Raw genomic sequence first — 25,502 nt, 5'->3', positions numbered from 1 at the left:
TTAACATGGGCGGGACCGTCTCCATGTACAGGCTGAAGCATGATGAGAAGTTGTTGGCAGCTAACCCTGAGCCCTGTGTCATAGGTAGCTTAACCTGTCACCCTGGCTGTGGAGGCTTCCTAATGTTCCTCGCTGTTGAATATGCAGAGCCTCTTGGGACTGTAACCCCTCACTTCCTCCACATGTGAGATTTATTGTGCAAAGGTTTGCAATGATTGTGGTGGACATGAAAGAGTGGAGTGTTGGGGAAGGGGTGCCTCGCTGTCACTGATTGACTTTTATGGCTTGGCTTCAATCTACCACTTCAGTATACTCCCTCCCCCCAAACATGCCAGTGGTGCTGCATTATCCAGCTTTAGTTGTTGATTGTAGGCAGGAGGCAGTTGTTTATATAGCGCCTAATAGTGTGGTTAGGCCTGCTTCTAGGTGGCACGAGTTTGGCAAATGGTTAACTGAAGCACAGGGCAGTGGCGCAGCCAGCATCATAACTTGTCTGTTGGTACCACAGTGGAACACTGTTGCACTGAGCATGTTTACACCTCTAGTTAGCTGCCTTAATAGTGATGCACCGGATATGGCTTCCATATTGTAATGGCAGTGTTTTACTGTGGTGTGTGTGGGACATATCTGTGTTTCGCCACGCATGGTGCGCTCAACCTGTGTCCAACGCTGAGAATCCCCGTCTGCATGTATGGTCAGCTCCTCAAAGCACTGCACAAAAACATATTGTTGATGTGTGAATAGTTTTCCCAGTTCTCGACTCATTTGTTGATTTGCATAAGAGGTGTCGGAAGGAAAGGCAGATATGTTTGAGAGCCTTGGAATGAGAAATTGCTACATTCTCTAAGCGCTAGTGTCCAAGTAAATTCATCACCCTGTCAATCATGGTATTGTACACGTTAGCTTGTGTTTCTATCCAGTATGATTAAGAAAAGTTGTGCTACTGCGGTACCAGTAAATTAATGTTCATTTTAGTTCCATATTCCCAGAGCATTCTCATTATGTGTCAAACTTCTATAAGGTTTCTTAACTCCCACAACTCTAAACAGTAGTATTGACTGAGCTGATCTTTACACCTTCTGGTTTGCTTGAAAATCCACCATTTGCCCACTCCTTTTTCAAAATTTTCTCAGGGGGAGAACACCCCGAACCCCCCGTAGGTGGTCCGGGGGGTCACTGCAGTGAAGTATGACAATAGTTTTACGCCTCACCACTTTCAAATGTCACCAGCCGCCACTGCATGTGTGTGTGGCCGCCCGTGTGCCTGCGTGCGTGTTGCTGCACGTGTCAGTGGTCCTTGCAGTTTGTCAACAGGGGGTTTATTTATTTATTTTTAGAGTTTTCTATAGCACGAACCAGACCCAAGGTAGGGTAACAGAGCAATTTACATAGTGAACAAGGTATGAGTAGCACATTTAGTAAAAACATAGCATACAAAAACATAGCATACAAAGTAACAACATAGCATAACAGAGTTCGGGGGCTAAAAGCAGAGTAGAGAACTGTTCTGAGCAAAAAGAGTCAATTTGGGATTGTGCACGTCTTAGCTTCGAAATATCAGTGGACGGAGAGTATAGACAAGTTTGAGGTTGTAAACTGGCGTGCTGTTTGTGCGGATTTTAAGGGAGGAATTTGCTCATCGAGAATGATTTTGCTTCCTTTTTGAAGAGGGGTGTCGAGGCGATTTTTCTGATGAATGGCAGAAGCGAGTTCCAAATTCTTGCCGCCGCTCCAGAAAATGCTCAGTTGGAGGTTTTAGTCTTGTTGAACCGTGAGGGTTTCAGGAGTAGATTATCTGCGCTCCTAGAATGTCTGTTTCCTCCAGATAGTGTAAGTTTTTGGGCTAGGTACTGGGGGGTGTTGTGATGTAACACCTTGTGTGTAATGCAAGCCATCTTTAGGGGAATCCGAGCTTCATATGGTAGCCAGTTGAGTGCCTTCAGGTGTGGCGATATGTGGTCAAATTTTCTAGATCCAGTTATGAGTCTTGCTGTGGCGTTAAGACAGGCTTTTAGAGGGGCGGTAGAGATTGTGGGAAGCCCTGAGAGGGTAGAACATCAGTACTCCAGCCTCGATGTTACTAAGGACTGAACTGCAGTTTTGAGGTCTGGGTTCTCAATGAATGGCTTCATTTTCTGAGATACCTGAGGTGAAAGCGGGCATTTTTAGCCATCAAGTTGATGTGAGCTTGCATCTTAAGGTTCTTATCCAGTGTGATTTCAAGTGATATTGTGGAGTCCACCAACGTTGGCATGCAGTTCAGAGCAGTGATCATTTTGGTCCATTCCTTTATTTCCTGGGAGTTATTGGGGGGGGGGGGGGGGGGGGGGGGAGAATTAAAAGAAATTCAGTTTTTTGTGAGTTTAGCTTGAGGAAGTTGGTAGTTAACCATTGGATGGTTTTTTTCTAGAGCTAGATTCATTGTCTTTATCTCTTCAATGGAGGTGATCTTAATGTAAAGTTGTGTGTCGTCTGCGTACATGTGGTAGGAGATGTTTGCCTGCTGTAGTAGATCGGTAAGTGGTTCGACATACAAGTTGAATAGTGTGGGGGATAGTGTAGAGCCTTGTGGTACTCCTAGTAGGTTAGGTGAGGAGAGAGAAAGAATCTTGTCGGTCATGAACGATTGCGTTCTGTTTTCCAGAAAGGATTTGAACCATAGAAGGACTGTGCCAGATAAACCCATCCTGTTTTCCAGTCTTAGAAGTTTGTCGTGATTGACCGTATGGAAGGCTGATGAGAGGTCGAGCAGGACTAGTAGGCAGGTTTCATTGAGGTCAAGAGCTAATAGGGCATCGTCTACTATATGTAGGATGGCTGTTTCTGTGCTTTGGCCAGGTCTGAAACCCGGTTGGTGGATGTTCAATACATTGAAGTTTGTGATGTGTTGATTCAGTTGTTGCTGAACACATTTTTCCAAAACCTTTGCTAGCATGGTAATGTTGGTTATTGGTCGGAAGTTGTTGGGGTCGGAGGTGTTAGCTGTCGTTTTTTTTAGGATAGGGGTGACTTGGCCAGTTTTTAGGCAGTCCGGGATGTGACCTTGTGTTAGCGAGGCATTAATGATTTTGGTCCAGAGAGGGGAGATGATATGATAGATGTGGGGTAGGCAATTTGCTGGGACGGGGTTATTCAAGTGGTTGTTGAGTTTGGTAGTCGCTAGAATTTTGGTGATGTCATTGAGATCGTAAAGTTTGAAAGTAGACCAGTGAGAGTTATTTTTGGGCAGAGTTAGCTTATGTTGTACCAGGTTAGTGGCTTGAATGATCTTTGGGGTGGCTAAGTTGATTGCCGCCGTTCTAAGTTCAAGTTGGAGGGAATTTGTTTTTGCTGTGAAGAATGAGGAAAATTCTTCACTACTTATCTGTGAAGTCTATGTTAAGAGTGAGGATTTGGTCTTGAAATGGAGCCAAAATACCTTCTTTTAGGTATTTCAACAGCGGTAGATATCTCTAGACGAAAAAACTCTTAGCCCACTTGGGATTGGTGGTGGCCAAACGGGACATAGAGAAGCACTGGGGGGCACAGCAAGTAACCACACTTAAAGAATGGAGGACATGCCTAGACTTGTACATGGTGGCAGAGCACGTGACATATAAAGCTAGGGGCTGCCCTCGGAAATTCAAGAAGATATGGGCGCCTTGGATGAAGCACTATGGCTTAGAATTGGAAGGGGTAACAGAGGGTGGGGGAACACCGTCACGAGGAATGGAGGAAGACCCTTAATTGTTGTATCCTATGTTCCTATGTTCCTATTGACGCCACACGGAAAGTTAGTAACTTTACAATATGCTCTATACAACACTGATTCTTTTGTGTCACTCAATGTACTGCCTTGCAATGGACATTTACTGTGAACATATACCTGATGAAACTACAATGGATTATCCACTATTGTCTGTCAAATATTTATGCTTTGTTTTCTATGTTATTTTTCGATCAGAACAAAATAAAATAAAGATATTAAAAAAAACAAAAGAGTGAGGATTTGGCCAATTTGTTCGATTGTTGTTATTTCAGAATTTCGAAGAGCTTTTTTGGTCTATTTTTGGCATTCTCTAGTTCTCATTTGAAGAAGTCTTTTTTTGATTGTAGAATACTTTTATTGTATGATTTTCTGGCTTTCCAGAGTAGTTTAAGATGGAGGGGGAGGGATGTTGCCTCCATTTCCGTTCCTTTTATCGGAGTTTGCGTCTCTCATCATTCAGGGCTCCGCTGAACCATGGGTTTTTATCCTTGTCCGGAATTCTTTTGAGTTTTGGCAGAGCGGCTTGGTCGAAAACTTTGGTCATCGTGGAGTTATAGTGAACAGTGAGGGCATTGATGTCTGCCATGTTTTTGGGGGGGGTAAGAGCCTTCTCACATTGGGAGGTAAGGTTGTTCTAGTTGATGTTTTGTGTCTCTTATCCATTGTTTCGGCTTGATTTGTTGCGAGAAAGTTTTCTTGTTAGCGGATGGGATTTGGAAGGTGATAATGTGATGGTCTGACCAGTCACAGGGGGTAATCGAGATCGATTCAATTGTATTTTGTTTAGAAATGAGCCAGTCAAGAGTAGCACCCTTTGTGTGAGTAGGCTTTGAGATAGCTTGGATCAGGGAATGGTCTGCAAGGAAAGTTTTGAGGGCGTTAACCTGCTTGTCCAGTGGGTTCTCCCAGTGGAGATCGAAATCGTCAAGGAATATGTCAATGGAATGAGGGGAAGAGTTTGCAGTGATGATATCTATAAGTTGTTCTGTGAAAAATGTGTTTTGACCTGGAGGATGGTAGAGTATATGTAGTTTGAGGGAGTGGTTACTTGATGATTTCACAGAAATCCCAAGGTATTCACAGGAGTCCAGGGGTTCCGAGTGAAATTTTGCGATGGTGATGTCAGATCGATGTATGCAGGCTAAGCCTCCACTTATTTTGTGTGGTCTGTCTAATCTAATGATGTTGTAGTCTGGAGGGACAAGAAGGTCTAGGCATGGTGAGGATGATTCCTTGAGCCAAGTTTCTGTGAGGATGATTATATCCATTTTCATGATAAGGACGAGGTCGGCAATGTCAGAGGCGTGTTTAGGGTCTGAACGGCAGTTTAGTAGAAGGCAACAGATCTGGTTTGACTGATTCTTTAAAGTAGGCTCCTGATTATCGTGGTTCGGGGTTATAGAGTGAAGATTATTCCGGTTTATTCCTCTATTGATTGGATGGGATGTTCTGCATGGGCTGATGGAGACTGGGAGGATAGCGTATTCCTCTTTGTCTATGATAGGGCAGGAAGGAGTTTCGTATAGCAGTAGCAGTGTTTGTATTTCCTGGTCTGTTATGTACTTGGAGAGTTTGCGTGTGCGCAAGTGTCGATTGTTTAGAGGCAGGGGGATAGTTTTTGTCATGTTGTCGCCTGTCTCTAGAGAGTTTTGAAGATGCTTAAGTTTAGAAAGAGATGTTTCAGCAAGTTGAAGAATGATTCTGATTTCTAGGATAACGTTTTGTAGGTTCCTGGAGGTGAGATATGACTGGGTTTTGAGTGAGTCTTGTTCAATCTGCTGATGTGGCGGGGGAGACAGGATATTGGGTGTTAAGGGAGTCGTATTGTTGGTTCTCATGGTAGTTCTAGGTGAGGGTGTTAGTGCAATGCGTGCTAAGGAAGGAGAGTTGTTAATCATTGTTGCTTTGTTTATTCCGCCGCTGTCATTCACAGCATCCACAAGTACCTCAGTCATATCTAGATCGCCTTCTACAGCTCTTTCAGCAGCTGCAAAATTCCGCTCTCTCAGCACTTTCAATTCCAAACAAATAGACAATAATTATCGGGCTCATCACTGATATCTTTCATGTTCCCGGCATGCTGTGCACCACAGATTTGGATGGTAAGGCTCTGGTCAGGCCCTTGGAGGAAGCACAGTTTTTAAAGGCAAGCTCGTCTAACAGCGAGAAGGACGGTACGGATTGATGGTAAAAGGAGGAGCTGAAATAGGGAATCTCTGCATCAGGGAAACATGCTGAGAGGAGCAATGAGGGAGTCATTTAAATACTTGCAGTATGAATGAAGTGGATGCAGGCTTTGGGAGAGAACATAATACTTTGTTTTTATACATTGTTATGCACCAAATATCTGTGGCTTCTAAGCGCTTAGATAGAGAGAGAGGCAAGCATGTTTGAGTGAAGGAGCACGAGATACAACGCATGTGTGACTCACACATCCCACGACCAACCTAGGAAAGATGGTTTTCACAGAAATAAGTTTAAGTGAATCAAACACCGAATACTTGTGCCAAATCGGTAATAAGGAACAACCTGAAAAAAAATAGCCGGCTCCTTTCCATCCAAGCAAAAGGCCTCCTACATGAGACCCCTTCTCAACCATGACCTTTGAACTTTCCAAACCTGCAAACTACAAACCAGTTTCCAGCCACCTGGATAAGCTGATTTAGAAAGAGGTCTTAGCCCATCTCCTTAACCTCACCCAGGGAAACAACCTGTGGACAGAACAATAATTAGCATTCCCACCAGCCAGAGGCACAAAATCAGTATGACCTAAAAGAGACATCGGGCGTGGAGGACTTAAAACTTACAGGGGACAAAACAACTCTACTGCTTCCTTATGGCCGTACAAGAAGCTTTCTGATACAACCCACCACCAAACACTGCTACTCAGGCTGGAAAACCTTGAAATTACGAAAGACTCTTAAAAAATGTCGCCTGTTACCCCAAAGACAGACACAGCCTGGTAACCAGGCCCCCACTCACATTGTCTCCCTCCCCACAGCCTACACTGCAGTGACCCTCAAGAGTCCGTTATCTCGCCTCTTCTATTCAACCTCTATTGGACCTCCTTACTGGTCCGGCCAAATTCTTCCATTTTACACACTAGTGTTATATGGAGGACACAAATCATTCTAAAATGTACAATCCCGAGGACCTTAACTCCTCGAAACTCAATGACTGCCTCCATGCCATTGGCTTATGGATGCTGGCCAACTACCTCTTACTCAACTGCACAAAAACTGAGATCATCAGACAATGGCATAACCACCAGCCCACAGATTTATGACCCCAGGAAATTGAAGCTCCTCCAGAAACATCAAGGGAAGTGAGGAATCTCAGACTGAGAATGGATTCAAACGTATCGCTGATTGCAAGGAGCACTTTTAACACAATCAGAATGATGACACCATAAGTTATTACAGGCCACACTCACCCTTGTTGTTTCTAACATCGACTACACTAATAGCCTGTACCTTGATGCATCCTGCTTCCAAATAACAAAATGACAATGGATTCAGAACACTGACGCAAGACTACTGCACTGCCTACATCCAAAGGAGCACATGAAGCCAGCCTTGCAAGCTCTCCAGTGGCTAGCCATATGTAGATGCTCGATTTTGAAGGTACCCTGCATCGTTCACAAAGCAACTCAAGGAAAAGACACACTGAACCTGCAACTGAGGTTCAATATATACTCTCAAAACAGAACACTGTACACAAGATCCAAGCATCATCGTACCAAAAATAAATCTATAGGCGGACCTATTTGCATTCTCAGTTCAGGATGCTAAAAAATGGAACTTGCTGTCAGCCACAATACAGAATGTGTAGGAAAACCTGAAATTCAGATAGGAAGAAACAACTTGTCTGTTCCCAAGATAACATCCCAGAATGATGGGATAGCAGCAATGAAGGATCATGAACGATCAGTTTTTTGGTACAGTAATCGGATGCCCAAACGGTTTAGCAGCCACCGCAGAGAGAAGACCAACACAGCCATCACCATCTGAACCGGAGAGCTGAATATGCTCCCAAAATTCATCTCCTAATCTACACCTAAATTAGTCTGTAGAGCAGTGGAATCCTCTTGGTTGCACAGGAAATATTCTGCTCCGAATAATTCAGCCTCACCAATCACAACCAATCCTCACCCTGCAAGACATTTCTTCCACCTCAAGATGACTGTCAATTCCAACCAAAAATATATTATAAGTCCACTCTCATCTAAGCATTAAATGTCCGATGGACAGACACCATTCGAAAATCTGATCTGAAATACACAGATGTTAAATTGCAGGACTTTAGCGTGATGCTTCACCGTAGGGCCCATGCCACTCTAATCATCCCTTTTATTTAATACTAAACACAAGAAATATTACCTTAATGCAAACCATCCAGGAGAATATCTGGCTCTAACCTCCTCACCCCAGCTTGTGCACATTACCACCGACATAAGGCCTTTTAGTGGACACCCGTCTGCTGTTACCAGCATGGACATGATTCGAAAGAAAGAAAAAAAGAACCAGGGACCTGCAGTGCTACCTCATAACCATTAGCCTACTACAGTGATAGACATCAAGGGCCAGATGTAGGTGGCTAAATACCGGTCGGTAATGCCGAAATTCGGTAAATTTCAGCGTTACCGACCAGTATTTAGCCATGTGCGATGTAGGAATTACCGAACGCCATCGGTAATAAGGAATCGGTAAAAATAAGAGAAACCAGTTACAGATTCCTTATTTACCGATTTGCAGACAAAAATACCGGATCGGAAAATAAGGAATCGGTAAAAAAAAAAATCGCAAATGCCATGTACCAAAAATCGGTAATACCGAATTTGCTAAAAAATCGGTATTTAAAAATCGGTAATTAGCACTGACTCAAAGCAGGTGGTAAACAGGTGCACTGCATATAAACAGCCCCAAAATGCAACAGTGTGAACACAATGGCGGCCCTCTACATGATAGCAAGGCGTCTACGTTTGCGAGCAGCAGGACTGAGGACCTGGAGACGGGAGGAGCGCGTGTACAGAGTGCGCGTTACACTGTTCCAACTGACTGAGGCTGAGATCCATGAGAGGTACAGGCTACACCCAAACACCATCCTGGACCTGATACGGGACCTGCACCCACTCCTGGAGCACCAGACACCAAGGGTGCACGCAATACCCACTCATGTACAGGTACTCTGTTGCCTGCACCTCCTGGCATCTGGCAGTTACCAAGGGGAAATAGCTGTGGCAGGTGGAGTCTCACAAAGTTGCCTCTCGCGTTTTCTCAAGAAATTCCTGGACGCCATGTTGCAAAGGATGCCACAGTACATCAGATTCCCCAGCACACAGGCAGAACTGCTGAAGACCAAGCTGGACTTTTATCAGAAGGCCCAGTTCCCACACGTCATTGGTTGCATTGACGGGGCACATATACCACTCTGCACCCCCTGCTGCGACTGAGTACATTTACTGCAATCGCAAATCAGCACATTCGATTAATGTCCAGGTCATATGCGATGCGTCTTACATTATCACCGACATAGTTGCAAAATTCCCAGGGAGCACCCATGATTCCTACATATTCAGGAACAGTAGGATCTATACCAGTCTCCTCACAGGGGAATTTGGAGAAGGCTAACTGCTAGGTAAGTACATGTGACACCCCCTCAAGTAATCACCTGTTGCTGCGATTGTAGACTGTGACTTACTTACTTCTCACACACAGGTGACCGTGCCTCTGCGGTGCGCTCTTTCATCCTGACTCTGTACCTGCACCCATCCACCCCAAGTGAAAGGCGATACAATGTTGCACATAGATCGACACGCAAAGTGGTTGAGCGAACATTTGGACTCCTCAAAAGCCGGTTCCGCTGCCTGCACAAAAGTGGAGGTGCAAGGCAGTACCAGCCCCTGGTCTGCTTCAAAATCATAGCGGTATGTGCCATGCTGCATAACCTTGCCACTAAGAGGGGGACACCTGTGGAAATGTGTGATTCTGAAGAGGAGGATGAGGATGAGGAAGGTACACAGCCACAGCGCAGCAGGCGGTGCAGCTGCAGCAGATGGAAGACAGACGGTCAGAGAGCACACAAAATTATTTCTGGATAAGTAATGAGACAAAGCCTGATAATGCATTTGTGTCACAGTGTTTAATAGACCTTACAGCGGGCAATTGTCCAGCACACAGTAACACCAGCTATGTGTCCAATGGGTTACGTCACCCACAACCGAATGAAAGTAGAGGGCCGTGCCTATCTCCTGCGCCCCCGCACACCAGTGCTGCATTCAGCATGCTCACTGTCCTCACCAGCGCTGTGTCCTGCAGCAGACCCATGCCTCACACTGCGCCTCCTGCTCTCTGGCAAGGGGGGGGGAGTTACAGCGCTGCGACTGCTTGCCTCCTCACTGTCGTCCACATCCCCTGTAGCAGTGGCAGCAATTTGGTGACTCTGCATCACCTCTACGGCACTGGTGACTGTGACCAGGCCCTGAGTAACCTCACGGCTGCACTTTGCCATTTCAAGTTGCATGGCCACAGATATGCGACTGAGCACATGCGTTGCATAGCACAGCCTGTTCACAGACTTGGTGAAGTCTGCAAGTAACTGCCTGTCTCTCTGCCTTGCAGCGCGCTCCCCATCCATCCTGCCACATAACTGCCTCACTGCCTCCGACACCTCCTTCAATTTCCTCTGCCACAGTATTGTTGAGGCAGTAGATGGCCTCCTTCATGTCGTCGTCCTTCCTGTTAGCCACCATCTGTTGTTGAATGGCCCTCATTCTCTTCCCCTGCAGGTGCTGCACATTGAGCATCTGCCCCTCCAGTCCAGAGAAGACACTGGATCCATCAGTGTCAGGACTCTGTTCCCTCTGTCGCCGTCTACGGGCACCTGTGGTGGTTGCCTCCATGGGGGACTTTGCCCCAGATGTCTGTGTGTCATCGCCCGGTGTGGTCTGTTGGGCTTCCTGCCTGTCCTCCTCTGTGGCATCTATCTCCTGGAGTGTGGCCACTGTGTACCTCTTTGATCGTGGTGGTGGTGGGGATGTTGGTGTACTGTCTGCAGGTGACATGACCTCCTCCTCAATTGTGTGTTCCTCCCTGGAGGCCTCGCCAGTCTCCCCTTCTACAGCCCGGGGCGCTGTTCCGCCTGTGGATACAGAATGTACTATTACTTACTTTTCTGCCAGCATCTGTCTGCAAATAAGTTTCACAACTGACATTCTAGCTGTCTATCTTTCGCTATCTCATCTATTGCTATGTGTGACATGCCTATGCTTATTGGGGGCTGGCTGATTTGCTACCAGTTAGGGACTACATTTCCCATGATGCATTGCTGATCTTACACAAAACATGTTCTGGAGTGGGATTTTTGCAGTGGGATTGGGGTTAAGGAGGGCAGACAGCATGCTGTGCATGCATCTTACCTTGTCTCTTGGATGCTGTTGCCGAGCTATCCACGTCCCAGACGCCACTGACGCTCTCTGGCAGGAGTGTGGACTCTACCAGTTGGTCTTGGGCAGTTGGTGCAGGCGCTGTGGAGCTTCCCCCACCTGTCTTCCCCGCTTGTTTCTGCCGGTCAGCCACCCTCTCCTTCGCACGTGCCCTCAGGTCGTACCATCGCTTTTTCAAGTCCTCAATTGTGCGATGTGTGACGCCAATAGCGTTGATCTTCTCCTGGATTGCCAGCCAAATGCTCCTTTTTTAGGACTCAGGGACATTCAGTGATCTCTTGCCAAAGAGCTGGTCGTGGTCTTTGACTACTTCCTCTATGAGAACCTCCAACTCCCCCTCACTGAACTTGTGCTTCCTTTTCCTTCCGGCAGCATCTTTCCCCTTCTCCTGTGAGGCCATGGTGCAGTTCCTCTGTGTTAGCTGGGTGGTGGCTGTGCAGCTCCTCTGCTCTTGCTCCTGCTCCCTGTCTCTCCAACAGCTACAGATTCAGTGCACCTGCATGGGTGTGGCCACTTCCTGGTTGTGAGGTCATGTGGATGCACAGGATTGGCTGATTCGACAATTACGGATTTTTGGGATTACCGAATCGGTATTACCAAATCAGTTTTACCGATTCGGTAATATGGAATCGGTAACTTTTTTAGCGATTTGTAGGATATCGCTAATTTTTAGCGATTATTACCGAATCTGTATTTTTTACTGATTTTTTTACCTACATCGGAAATACCGAGTCCTTAATAGCGATTCGGTAAAAATCGCTAGTAAGGACTCGGTATTTTGAACTTACCTACATCTGGCCTCAAATTGCTTCCCACATAGATACACTCTTGTTGACAACACCCTGTTAATAACTCAGTCCCAGGCAGTGCAGTTTGCTACCAGCCAAGAAGGTGATTTGATGCCTGCCACGGAGTATGAAGCATGACGTAACTGTTACAAGAAGAATACTATACCATACACCTCTTCACACCAGGTAACCTCTACATTGATGTTCCACTAGCAAGGAAAGTAGTACCTGAGGCGGACACAATGGAGTGAGAGTGAAGATACACCTTGAGAGTTGAGCTGCTGGCCTTAAGTTTCTCACCACTTGCGGAAAGTATCTCACTGTCCTTAGTTTTTTTTAATGCTGCACCACTTACTCCTCCTATTCTTGCTCTTTGAAGGGAACAGCTTGACCGTTCTCCCACCCTCTTAGTCTATGGTACACAACAGAATGCCCAGGTTCTGGAGTACTGTGTCCTGAACTGCAATCCGGTGCAGTTCTGGCCTCCACGTCCATACTGAGTCCAGTTCTGCTAACGACATCTTCAGAAATACAAAATAGCAAACAAAGAAGAGAAGTTGCAGAGATAGGATCTACCAAGATGTTGCAACAGAAATCGTACTAAAGTCTTAAATTTAAAAAAAGTTTTAAGGGAGGAGATGGAGGATCCACAATAGAAATATTACAATTAATAAGCTAAAAAAAGATGCACCTCCTCCACACCCTCACCTCACCAAGTCTTCACCAGATTTGAAACCAGTACTCTCTGTTTGGTCTCACTACTAACACAGACAGACCTTCTCATTCATATCGACTATTCACTAGCTAAACACAAGCAGTACTGCAGAATGACTCAGTTAAGACAAATTAACCACAGAGATTAACTGTACCTCACAGGCACAAAACGTAGCAAGATTCTCAAGAAGCTGGGATAATCCCCTATTTTTATCACCATGTAATAGTGATGAACTATGAAAGTGTGACTCAAGCTTTTCCTGGATGTTTACCTAGTGTGGTATGTGTCTTTTGTTGGTAATCTCTCGTATTGCAACTACTCCCCTCAGTTCATTATCAAAGTGTGGATGAGGCACAAGGGAGCACCAACAGCAGAAAGACACTGTATCCCAGAGATGGAAAGGATCCTACATTCATGGAATGGTGTATTAATTAAGCCACTGTAAGGTGAAATTAGAGCAAGGATGCTGTGCTTAGCTTGAGTGGGAGCGAGGTTGTACATTAATGAATGCAAAAGTACCACTTTTAAAGTGTAGATGAGGCAGTAATGCTGGAGAGGCACGGCACTCCACCACAGTCAGATCACAATATGACAGTGACTAGGACACCGAAGGCTGAGTGACACTACACCCTGACTACTGCAAAGACACACTGTTTAGTGTACGTATTTCTATAGCACAACCTAGCCAAAAGGCAGCGGAGAACTGTACAGAGTCAAAGAGAAGCATACATTTACCGAGTGATAGGCAATGTAGCTGGTTTATGGACTGTTAATGCATTGTGATATAGTGTTCTTGAAAGATATGCATCTTCAACTCTTTCCTAAATTGTAGCCGTCTTGATGTACACAGAGATGGTGTAGCAGAACCTGGGTGCATAAAAGGAAAAGGGCTTCTAATTTTTTTTTTTTTTTACACTTCTTATTCTGCAGTCTGATGGCGTCCTGGCTGTGAGTGTGCAGAAAAACACCAGAGATGGTGAGTGAGCTTGTCTGCAAAATGAATGGGGTGCTGGTCGTGATGACTTTGTATACAATGCAGCTGGCTTTGAAGATGCTTTGGGCTGTCAAGGTGAACAAACAGAGGTCCATCTGGTTGGGGGTGATGTGATCACATTTCTTCAGTGTAGGAGAGTAGGATCTGCACTTATGTTGCCCCCACTTTTTTTCTGATGTCAACACTGGTTTCTGGCTATAGTCTGGCTGGGTCCCTGCTAATCAGGGCCCCAGTCTCTCTGTTCTCTCTAAATGACTTGAAGTGCATATTAGATGCACTAGTGATTGGTTACTGTGGTGCTTTATGAACCCCTAGTATATGGTACCTTAGGTACCAAGGGCGTAGGTACTTTACAGGCCTACCAGGGGCTGAAGCATGTATTTTGCCACCCCTGGGAAGCAGACTAAATCTGACACCTCAGGCCTGCTACTGCAGCCTGGGTGAGGTAGTGTTAGCACTCTTCACAGAGGTATAGGTTCCTATATCTCACCATACACACACATATAAACCTATCAGTCACCCCTACAGAAGGCCCTATCAATCCTGAGGGCAGGGTGCTTGGTTTACATTGTGAGGGGGTGCCACTGCCTGAGCAGGGCCCCTCTGCAGCTGGCAGGGTCTATTCCCTGTGGCTGTTTGTGGATGCGGTTATACCATATACTCTTAAGTGCATTATAACCTCCTGGTTAATGCTAACTTTGGAACGACTGCATCAAAACATGTTGTGTTTGGTGTCAAACAACTTGGAATCATACCCCCACACCAGTAACTGGCGTGGGAGTATGATCCCACCCTCCTAGAGGGGATGACATGTACCCACTGTGGAAACATGGTAGAAATCTGAAAGAGCCCTGGCATCACAAAATGGATGCCACCAGCACAGACACTGGGCTGCCCTCCTGCTGCTGACTGAAACTCGCAGTGGAGTAGGCCCAACAATAGGCATCCTGTCACAGGGAGGTGTCACCACCTTCCAGACAGGATTTAGTGTATTGGAGCTGGGTGGGTGCACTCTTAAGAGTGCTTTGAAGTCCTGCACTGGGGGAGCAGTAGGCTCCTCTGTGCATATGCCAGCTCAAACCGGTTCAGGGGCTACCAGCCCCTGCTCTGGCGCAAAACTGGACAAAGGGAAGTGGGTGTAACCACCCACCCCCCTGACCCTCCTAGAGGAGTGGTCATAGAGCTAGTCCCTCCCTTTCTTTTACTATAAGATAGGTACAACTTGCCATTGCAAGTTAGATAACCCTGGACGTCGCTTTACAAGAAGAATCCTGGCCCTTCGACGTTCCACTACCTTTGGAAGGCGGAAGAATCTCCCTTGGCAGGCACCAAAACTTGAATCAACGGTCGCAAACTTTCCCGCTCCTGCCGGAGTCCGAAGTCCCTGCAGCCACGAAAGTGGATTTCCTGACTTCGACAGCCATTGTGAGTCCCCAGCAGAGCTGAGGCGAGTGGACCCCACGAGTGACGAGGAACCGCAATATCTGGGAACCGTGCACTATTGTCGAGTGCAACCCCTTCACGACGTTCTACGAACTTGTGCTTTGGACCATCTGTGGCCCAAGTCTCCAGCAGGTTTTGCAGCGAAAATCAGAGGCCTACCCCGTCCCGAGTGACCATGGGCTCCAGTGAAGCATTTCCTCAAGAGGCGTCTTCGCGATCCTTTGCCCGTTGGCTTGTGGGTCCCCTGAAGGCTTTCTTACCGACTTAAAGGGCTCCCCTGGCTGCTCCAGGCCTGCCCACACTCACCCTCGCTGGGTGAGTCCCTCAGACCTTGCTGGTCTGCACCATTGACTAAATTCACTTTCCACGAGACTTGCTGTTGCCAAGGCTTGTTGGCTCCAATCCGGTTGCCGACACTGCAGTCAGTTGCAGACGTCGTGGGACACTTCGAATCCAGCCGCTGGTCATCGTCGATCTCTCCTGGACCTCGTGAGCGAAGAGTCAAAACACCCTTGATCACCTGAAATCACCCGACATCCGTGGGCATCCATCTTCCTGGCCCTGGGTCACTGGCAAGTGACTGTGAACACTGTCCCTTCAATTTTCAGGTCATCTGCATCTTGAATCCAGCCTTGGATTCCACCGGACACTTCTTCAGTCTTCGCAAGCAGCAAATCTTCTTTGGCTTCCATAGAAAACAGCGACGCGACCCGACACCAAAAGACACCTATGCACCCGGCTTCCCTGGGTGAGGTAACTTGTGCACTCCGGTGCCCTAGTGTGTGTTGGCCCTCGAATTACTTACCTTGTAAGTGGCTTGCCTGTAGACTTCCTCGAAGTACCCTAAAACTTTAAAAATCCAACCGCGACTTGCTCCATTGTAATCAATAGGGAACCCGCGGCTGTGTTCTCACACTGCACACGTCTCCCGTGGGTCTTTTACTTACCTGCCTTGGGTGGATTAGTGAAGCCCCAGCGATTCTACAGGCCCTAGGCCTTGTCCCCTAGCAAGTCGAGTTACCTAAACCTCTTTTTTAGTATATGGTCCGGTACGCCCCTAGGGCCCCAGCCATATTTGTGCTTAACTTATTGTGAAACGTTGATATTTGAATGTGTTCCTGGCTTCTAATCTCATAAAGAGATTAGTAGAGTGTGTCTAGAAATAAATACATATATATTTGATATATATACCTGTGTGGTGTCCTTTCATTTGGTAATTCAAGAGATTATAAGGTAAAACAAGCTGCTTTACATTCCTCTGAGACTTAGCCTGAAGGCTGCTCTCCACAGCTCATTAAAAAATTCCTCACAAAAAGGAAAGGGGTGGGGGAGGGTCCAAGGGATATGTTTAAAGACCAGCTACAGTATAAATCCCCAAATCAACATATACTATACATCAATACTGTGGGTCTGATGTTCTGTATAGAAAAACACTGACAGGACAGACAAGTGGAGGCAACAAAAACCAAAAAGATATGTCACAAGGGTATAGTTCCCATCACCCACCAAAGGTGGCTATCATCATCTGGGAACTAAGGACAGTACCAAGAGAATCAACCACTCTGATGGTAATGGTGGTTGTCCAGTTGTCCCAGGCGTGAATGTAAACGGTAGGGTGATGGTTGCAGTGCATAAAAAGTGGTATAAACAACAAAAAGAAAAGTGCTATTAAAAATGGCTACCAAGATGCTATAAGTTTTATTCTGGCGCTATCTTGATGTCACTTTAAAAACAGTGCGAAGACAGCTTAGCAAATAACTGTCAGATTGACGATCTACATGTTTCGGCTTCTGGACCTTAGAGTCCAAGCTCTCATCAGGACCATATTGACGCTACTGCAAAGAAGTGTATGAAAAATCAGAAAAGCAAAAGGTTATTATCCAAGTTGGTATATAATACAACCTGATTGGTTCTGTGTGTCCCTATAGAACAGTTACAGGTCAGAGGAACCTAGATAAAAAGAAAGCTCAACTTAATCTTTTACAATGTCAGTGTAATTACGGAACATATCCTGAAAAAAATGATAAATTTTATAATACTCATAGATGTATTACATGGCCGGAATAAAATCGATACTCGGTATGTGCACTTACCCGGAAAATTGTGGGTGCGCACCTCGCCTGGCATCTGCTCAGGGTTTTGAGGCACCACTCTACAAAAGGAAATTTCAAGGTAGGTTTTAGATAATATTCACCAATGGACAGGACCAGTTTAGTTCACGGAGAATAAAAGAAATAACCAAATGGAGTGCTTAGCTGAGCAAGTGTAAAAACATGGCAGGGTCGTGGTCTATTAACCAAAACGAGGGGAACCAGAAGGAATTCACTCTTGTATTGTATTCTAAATGTATTCAAATATATCACGTGCTTCCATAGGACAGGTAAATGTTAATATCCTACAAGCACTGAAAACAACATGTTAGCCTTTACAGAAAGAGTGACGTGTCCTTAGTGCATACAGATATGAGGTGAAACCCCTAGAAGTCTATAGAAAATAGAAAAGCCTCATCACCCTTTAGAGGAGAAGGCGACATTGGAAAATCTCCATCCTGCTTCACACAGGTCACAGTGAGACGCACCAGAACTGCCACTGGTAACTTAGGAGCACGCGAAAAGGGCGCGTGAATCAAAAGTGAAAAACGCACTACTTCAGTAATAGTATGCCAAGGACAACACGCAAACACCCACCTGTCCGTCGGTACCCCGCTCTGTCATCCGAGCTGGAAGGGGAGGTGCCAAACGGGCAGGAGAAGCATCGTTATATCGCGTACGTGTGCGAAAACAACTTCCGTGTCAATGGCTACGGAACGTTCAAAGATCCAAAATACGTGTGTTCAAGGTTAGTTGGGAAATGTAGTTTTGAATGCAGGGAAGTATCTACACACTGTCCTCGATAACCAGAAATTGAGAGGGACTGATTGCGAGATCAAATCTGCATTGCCCAATCGATTTTTTGGAATCGATTCTATTAGGAAAACCGAATTTAATTAAAAACGATTTTTCAAGAAAACGATTTTTTGAGGGTAGAGTAAGGGTATGGAAAAATATGAAGGGGCCGGCTGTCAAGATAATGATCTTATAAACAGTCAGGATGTACTGCATCCTTCATCTAACTGCTCTCGTATAAATCACGTGATCAAGTCAAAATATAAATATATAAATATACACGAGCTTCAGCATATGGTCAAAGAGATATTGATGAAAGAATCAGGATAGGATACAGATAGGCTGCGGGTTAAGTGATCTATGAGTTTAAAGTGACGACCACGGAATGTCGTCATTCAGACCCAACGTGTCACTTTAAAGTTTAAAAACCCATTTCTGTTCTATATTGAACAGAAATTTTGTAATATCCGTAACATGTTTAGGAATATAGGGTTGTTCCAAAACCAGCCATCTCAAATCTTCCGGTTTATGTCTGAGTGACAAGAAATGGTTGGTGAGTTTAGTAGCCTGTTTATTCCGTCCGATTGTGCTCTTGTGCTCATTGATGCGTGTCTTAATTTTGCGTGTGGTCATGCCTACGTAACGCACGTACCACTAGGATAGCTTTCTTTAAAAGGTTGTCTTAAACCTATCTACCATAAGAGACGAATTGGACTGGTGCAAGGTGGCCACTATAACTAGTGACCAGCATATACCAGGCAAACTTCTCACATTGGTGGGCAGCGTGTGGGATTCCAGCTTGCTATTGTTTTACCAGAAAATCTCTATTTGAATTACTAACTGAAAACCACTTAAGGTACTCAAAGTACATATATAGTCAAGCTTAGTATCAATATGTTCTACTGAACTTAGAGCCGTTTGTGAAGGGATAGCACATCCTTGCTACAGCTCTGGCTAGGATCAGTAGGCCACAAACTAGTGTAGGTAGTACAACACTGCACAACACTAGAATGTCCTCAAGCCAGTGGGTCCACCCAACCTCAGTATAAGGACATGACCTTCTTTGACTTGAAGGCCATGTGTGTTGCAAGACACCTTGGGTTAGGACAGAGTCCCTCCACACAACACCTGATAAATTTGCTAACAGCAGATGATCTTAGACTGGCTCTAGGAGCTAGTGGATCTGGATCAGGGGGTGGGTCAGCCATAGTCTCTGGGTCAGATCATGAAAATCATGATGACCTGGAGTCTGTGATTGAAGGGCCAGACCCACAAGGGTCTGCAATGGACAGAGGAATTCTCCCTAAGTGAGCTGACAGAAGTAAAGAGAGGCCTAGGTCCCCTTCAAGGGAATCTAACCACTCATATCACTCTGGCAGAGAATCTGTCCATCAGAGGAACTCATACTTTAATAGAGAGACCTCCTCCGAAAGAAGGTACAAGATGCTCCAGTGTGAGGAAGCTAGGCTTGCCCTCAGAACCAAGCAATTGGCCTTAGATAGAGAAGCCTTTGAGCTCCAGAGAGCTTCTAAGAAAGAGGGGTTAGAACCCCCTGGTGGCAGCAACAGTGTCCCTAGAGGCAGAGATTACATTCCAGACCATAGGAACCTGTCCAAGGTTGTTCCTCCCTACCAGAGTGGGGATGATATCCACAAATGGATAACTGCTATGGAGAGGGCCTGTAAAGTTCAGCAGGTCCCCCAGAAACAGTGGGCAGCAATCTTGTGGCTCTCCATTTATGATAAACGTAGAGACAAGCTCCTCGCTGTTAGAGAAGAGGATGCTGATGATTATGAAGTCCTGAAGAGTGCACTGATAGATGGGTTTGGCTTAACCACTGAACAGTACATGTTGAAGTTCAGAGATACCCAGAAAGCACAGACTCAGGACTGGACTGACTTTGTTGATTGCGCAACCAAGGCTCTGGAGGGTTGGCTGGTTGGTAGTAGAGTTACTGATTTTAAGGGATTGTATAATCTTATCATGAGAGAACAGATCCTTAATAATTGCCAAAACCAGTTGTTGCATCAGTACCTGGGGGACTCTGATCTGACCTCTCCCCAAGAATTGGGAAAGAAGGCAGACAAATGGGTCAGAACCAGGGTGAGGCAGAAAACCCAGATCCAAGGGGATGACACCAAGAAGCAAGATCCTAAAGGCTCTGAGAAAGGTGGGGATAAGGCAAAAGACCAGAAGTCTTCACAAGGGCCCCCAAAATCTGCATCTGGTGGGGATTCACAGTGTACAAAGGGAAAAGGCCAAAAGAAGCCCTGGTGCAAATTCTGTAAACAGAAAGGGCACTGGACTTCTGATTGTACCAAGTCCAAAGACCAAACCACCACCACTCCTGCCCCTAAGGCAACTGTTCCCCCTAGTGCAGCTACTGCTGGAGGTGGTAATCAGAATAAGGGTGTAGTAGGGTTGACCCTGGGTTCTGATGTGGACTCTGGCCTAGTCAGAGTACCAACACAGGCATTGCTAGTTTGTGATGGAGACATTGATATGTCCTTCCTAGTGAGCCCCAGTAATCTGGGCAAGTACAAACAGCAGCCTATAATAAATGGCAAACAGGCTTTGGCATTCAGGGACACAGGTGCTAGTGTCACCATGGTGGCGGAGGCTCTAGTGGACCCTGCACAGATCATCCTGGGTGAAATGTACCAGGTGACCAATGCAAGCAATGTCAGGACCAACCATAGTCTGGCTATTGTGAATTTCTACTGGGGAGGGGTAACTGGCCTCAAGAAGGTAGTAGTCAGTGCAGACCTCCATGTCGAATGTCTATTGGGCAATGATCTGGAGACTTCAGCCTGGTCTGAAGTAGAGTTATGGACTCATGCTGAGATGTTGGGCATACCTGCAGAGGTATTTGCTGTGACCAGGTCACAGGCTAAGATGCATAAAACTGAACCAGCTCTGGATCCTGAAACTATGGACCAGATGCTACCCAAGAGGAGGAGCAGTAGGGTTAAGGCTGTGCCTTCCCCCCGTCTCAGATCTCAGATTCCCCTCCTGAGGGAGGAGAAGCAGATCCTGAAGAAGGAACTGCCCCAGAGGAACTGGAGCCTGATCAGGTTGAGTTCTTGGGGGCAGGGGGACCTTCCAGGGAAGAACTGAGTAAGGAGCAACAGTGCTGCCCCTCTCTTGAACCCCTCATACAGCCGGCTGCTGCTGAGGCTGCTGGGAGTGCTAGTGGGTCCCATAAAGTTTATTGGGATGAGGGGCTCCTATATTCTGAGGCTAGAGATCCTACCCCTGGAGCCACCAGGAGGTTGGTAATACCTCAGAAGTTTAGGGGGTTCCTCTTAACCCTAGCACATGACATCCCATTGGCAGGACACTTGGGCCAAAACAAGACCTGGGACAGGCTTGTTCCACATTTTCATTGGCCACACATGTCAGAGGACACCAAGGAGTTTTGTCGCTCCTGTGTCACTTGCCAAGCCAGTGGCAAGTCAGGTGGCACAACAAAGGCCCCCCTGATACCACTACTCGTGGTGGGGGTACCCTTTGAAAGGGTAGGGATTGACATTGTTGGTCCCCTTGACCCTCAAACAGCATCTGGGCACAGGTTTATCCTGGTGGTAGTGGATCATGTTACCAGGTACCCAGAAGCAATTCCCCTCAGGACCACCACAGCCCCTGTGGTGGCAAGAGCCCTCATTGGAGTTTTCTCCAGAGTGGGTTTCCCTAAGGAGGTTATATCTGACAGAGGTACCAACTTCATGTCAGGGTATCTGAAAGCAATGTGGAAGGAGTGTGGTGTCAATTACAAATTCACTACTCCCTATATCCCACAATGCAATGGGTTCGTTGAGAGATTCAACAAAACCCTAAAAGGAATGATTAAAGGCCTCCCAGAAAAGCTTAGGCGAAAATGGGACCTTTTACTTCCCTGCCTTCTGTTTACATACAGGGAGGTCCCACAGAAGGGGGTTGGCTACAGCCCTTTTGAACTTCTGTTTGGGCACCCTGTCAGAGGTCCATTATGTTTGGTGAAGGAGGGCTGGGAGTTACCTCTCAAACCTCCCAAACAGGATGTGATGGACTATGTACTTGGTCTCCGCTCCCGGATGGCTGAATACATGAAGACAACCAAAAACCTGGAGACAAGCCAAGAACTGCAAAAAGCTTGGCATGACCAAAAGGCTGTGCTGACTGTATACCAGCCGGGACAGAAAGTGTGGGTGTTGGAACCTGTGGCCCCAGCAGCTCTCCACGACAAATGGAGTGGCCCCCATACAATTGTTGAGAAAAAGGGAGAAGTCACCTACTTGGTGGATCTTGGTACTCCCAGGAGCCCCCTTAGGGTGCTCCATGTCAACAGATTAAAGCCACATGTGGACAGGGCTGACATGGGCTTGCTTATGGCAACTGATGGGGACCAGGAGGAAGAGAGTGACCCTCTCCCTGACCTGCTCTCACAGAACCCTGATGATGGGTCAGTCGATGGTGTTGCTTTGGCAAGCAGCCTCACTGAACATCAGCAAACTGAATGCAGACAAGTTCTGCAACAGTTCAGACATATGTTTAGCCTGACCCCAAGTCAGACTTCCTGGTGCACCCATGAGGTGGACACTGGAGACAGTCTGCCTGTCAAGAGTAAACTCTACAGGCAACCTGACCATGTCTGAAGTCCAGAAAATGTTGGAATTAGGAGTTATTGAGCCTTCAGATAGCCCTTGGGCTAGTCCAGTAGTCCTTGTGCCAAAACCTCATACCCAGGGTGGTAAGAAAGAGATGAGGTTTTGTGTAAACTACAGAGGCCTCAATGCAGTCACCAGGACTGACGCCTACCCAATTCCAAGGGCAGATGAGCTCATTGATACTTTGGCCTCGGCAAATATCTGAGTACATTTGACCTAACAGCTGGCTACTGGCAAATCAAGTTATCTGATGATGCCAAGGCCAAAACTGCATTTTCAACCCCTGGTGGGCACCATCACTTTGTGGTGATGCCTTTTGGTTTGAAAAATGCACCTGCCACTTTTCAGAGGTTGGTGAATAAAGTTCTGACTCGTATGGAAACTTAGTGCTCAGCTTATCTAGATGATATTGCTGTCTTTAGTTCCACCTGGCAGGATCACCTGGTCCACCTCAGAAATGTTTTAGAGGCCCTGCAAAAAGCAGGCCTCACTATCAAGGTCACTAAGTGCCAGATAGGGCAGAGTCAGGTTGTGTACCTGGGCCACCTTGTAGGTGGAGGCCAGGTTCAACCATTGCAGAGCAAAATCCAGACCATAATGGAATGGGTAGCTCCAACAACCCAGACTAAGGTTAGAGCCTTTTTAGGCCTGACTGGGTACTATAGGAGGTTTGTTAAGTGATATGAATCTAAAGTGACCCCCTTAAATGATCTTACCTCTAAGAAAATGCCAAAAAAGGTTCAGTGGACAGCTAGCTGTCAAAAGGCATTTGATGACCTAAAGCAGGCAATGTGCACTGCCCCATCTTGCAGAGTCCAGACTACAAAAAGAAGTTCATTGTCCAAACAGATGCTTCAGAGCTGGGTGTGGGAGCTGTACTGTCTCAACTGAATGATGAAGGTCAAGACCAGCCAGTAGCTTTTATAAGCAGAAGGCTGACCCCTAGAGAGAAACTTTGGTCAGATAGAGATGTATTATGCCACCCCTGGGAAGCAGACTAAATCTGACACCTCATGCCTGCTACTGCAGCCTTGGTGAGGTAGTGTTAGCACTCCTCACAGAGGCATAGGTTCCTATATCTCACCATACACACACATATATAAACCTATCAGTCACCCCTACAGCAGGCCCTATCAATCCTGAGGGCAGGGTGCTTGGTTTACATTGTGAGGGGGTGCCTCTGCCTGAGCATGGCCCCTCTGCAGCTGGCAGGGTCTATTCCCTGTGGCTGTTTGTGGATGCGGTTAAACCATATACTCTTAACTGCATTATAACCTCAGTTAATGCTAACTTTGGAACGACTGCATCAAAAGAGGTCGTGTTTGGTTTCAAACAACTTGGAATCATACCCCCACACCAGTAACTGGTGTGGGAGTACGATCCCACCCTCCAAAAGGGGATGACATGTACCCACTGTGGAAACACGGTAGAAATCTGAAAGAGCCCTGGCATCACAAAATGGATGACACCAGCACAGACACTGGGCTACCCTCCTGCTGCTGACTGAAACTCAGTGAAGGGAGGCCCAACAATAACACACTCTACGCCTGTCTGTTCTGACACTCTGCTCTACAACACTCCACTCTACGACTCTCTGTGCCACTCCACTCTTTGACACTTTACTCCACTTTATGCTATGCCAATCCTCTTCTCCATTCCATTCCATGGCACTCCACCCTACAACACTTTACTCCACTCTGTGCTACACTGCTGTGTCCCTCCTCTTTGTCACTCCCGTCCATGACAATCTCCGCCACTCAATGCCAATCCACTCTATGCCAATCTCATCCACCCTTTGCCACTCCTGTGCTTTTCCTCTCTGATACTCTATACCACTCACAACACTCTACACCACTCTACTCCATGACACTCTACTCCACAGCACTCTATTCTACTTCATGATACTCCATGACACTCTCCTCTATGCCATAAACATTTAGCCATGCTGGTGTACAACATGGCAAACGCATATTGGCAAAGCCATCAGTTCTCGCACAGGCAAGACCTATTGGCTTTGCCAATGATTGTTGTTTCTCCTTCTGTTTTTCTTGCTCTCACTTTATCTCTCTTCCCTACAAGCTTGGTTATGATTTATAAGCCCCTTTGCACCAAGAACTCTTGCTTCACCCTTCCTTATGCACACTGACAAGTCATCCACCAAGCCCCGAGTAGGGGCTGGCCAGACTCACAGGTATTTTGCATTTTCAAATAGCCATCGGCGCTGACCAGCTCCTCCTCTTTTGCACCTAGGATGCGTGGAGGATGATGTGGTAGCGCAGAAGGATGCATGCAAAGCAGAAGCCAAGGCTTCTAAACTTGGCACGCTTTTGAGTTCCAAATGACTGATTGGAGCTGGTTCAACCATACCTACTGTAAGACGGAGCTCCTAAAGACTGCTTCCATCGTGGTTCATCGCCAGAAATGCCCACCGTTGACATGTTTTTAACTGAATTCCCTAAGAAAGCCGTTGTAGCATTAACTTCTTCTCTATAATTGGTTAGGATTATCTTTTCACACTTTGCTCAAGTTACCTTTGCCAAACTCCACTTTTAGAGGATAGCTTCAATTACATTTGTAAATTTGTCGGCTTCTGTCCTTTGGTTCTTGTTGGAAACACGTTTCCTCTGCATCTTTCCCACTCTTTTTTTTTTTAAACAAATTTTTATTGATTTTAAGAAAAAATACATTTAATCCTGCGGTCCTCGGAATGCGCAAGGGAGGAAATCAGCATGCAGTGCTATAGATATCATAACAGACTGAACACGAAGTCTCATCCACCCCCCTGCTAGGCATCTGTGATACAGCTCAGTCCACCTGCATGCATAATCCAGTCCAATGG

General features: G+C 46.3%; 1 protein-coding gene across 7 annotated transcripts in view; it reads right to left on the bottom strand.

The window, feature by feature from the left end:
- LOC146871292 (transcription factor SOX-13-like) overlaps positions 1–25,502 on the bottom strand; it is a 588,655-nt gene that overhangs the window by 295,179 nt on the left and 267,974 nt on the right. Inside the window, exon 2 of one of the 7 annotated variants that reach the window (XM_085650772.1) lies at positions 17,226–17,284. The exons of 5 other annotated variants lie outside the window; for them this stretch is intronic. The gene's annotated coding sequence lies outside the window, so the exon portion shown is untranslated. Of the gene's footprint in view, positions 1–17,225; positions 17,285–25,502 lie in introns of those variants that run through there. One more of the 7 variants, XM_085650791.1, reaches the window with a different exon arrangement.

This window comes from Triturus cristatus, chromosome 1_1 (assembly GCF_964204655.1).
Source record: "Triturus cristatus chromosome 1_1, aTriCri1.1, whole genome shotgun sequence".
In the NCBI taxonomy this organism is placed as follows: Eukaryota; Metazoa; Chordata; class Amphibia; order Caudata; family Salamandridae; genus Triturus; species Triturus cristatus.
The sequence above is the reverse complement of the archived record's forward strand: the minus strand, read 5'-3'. Positions and strand labels throughout refer to the sequence as shown.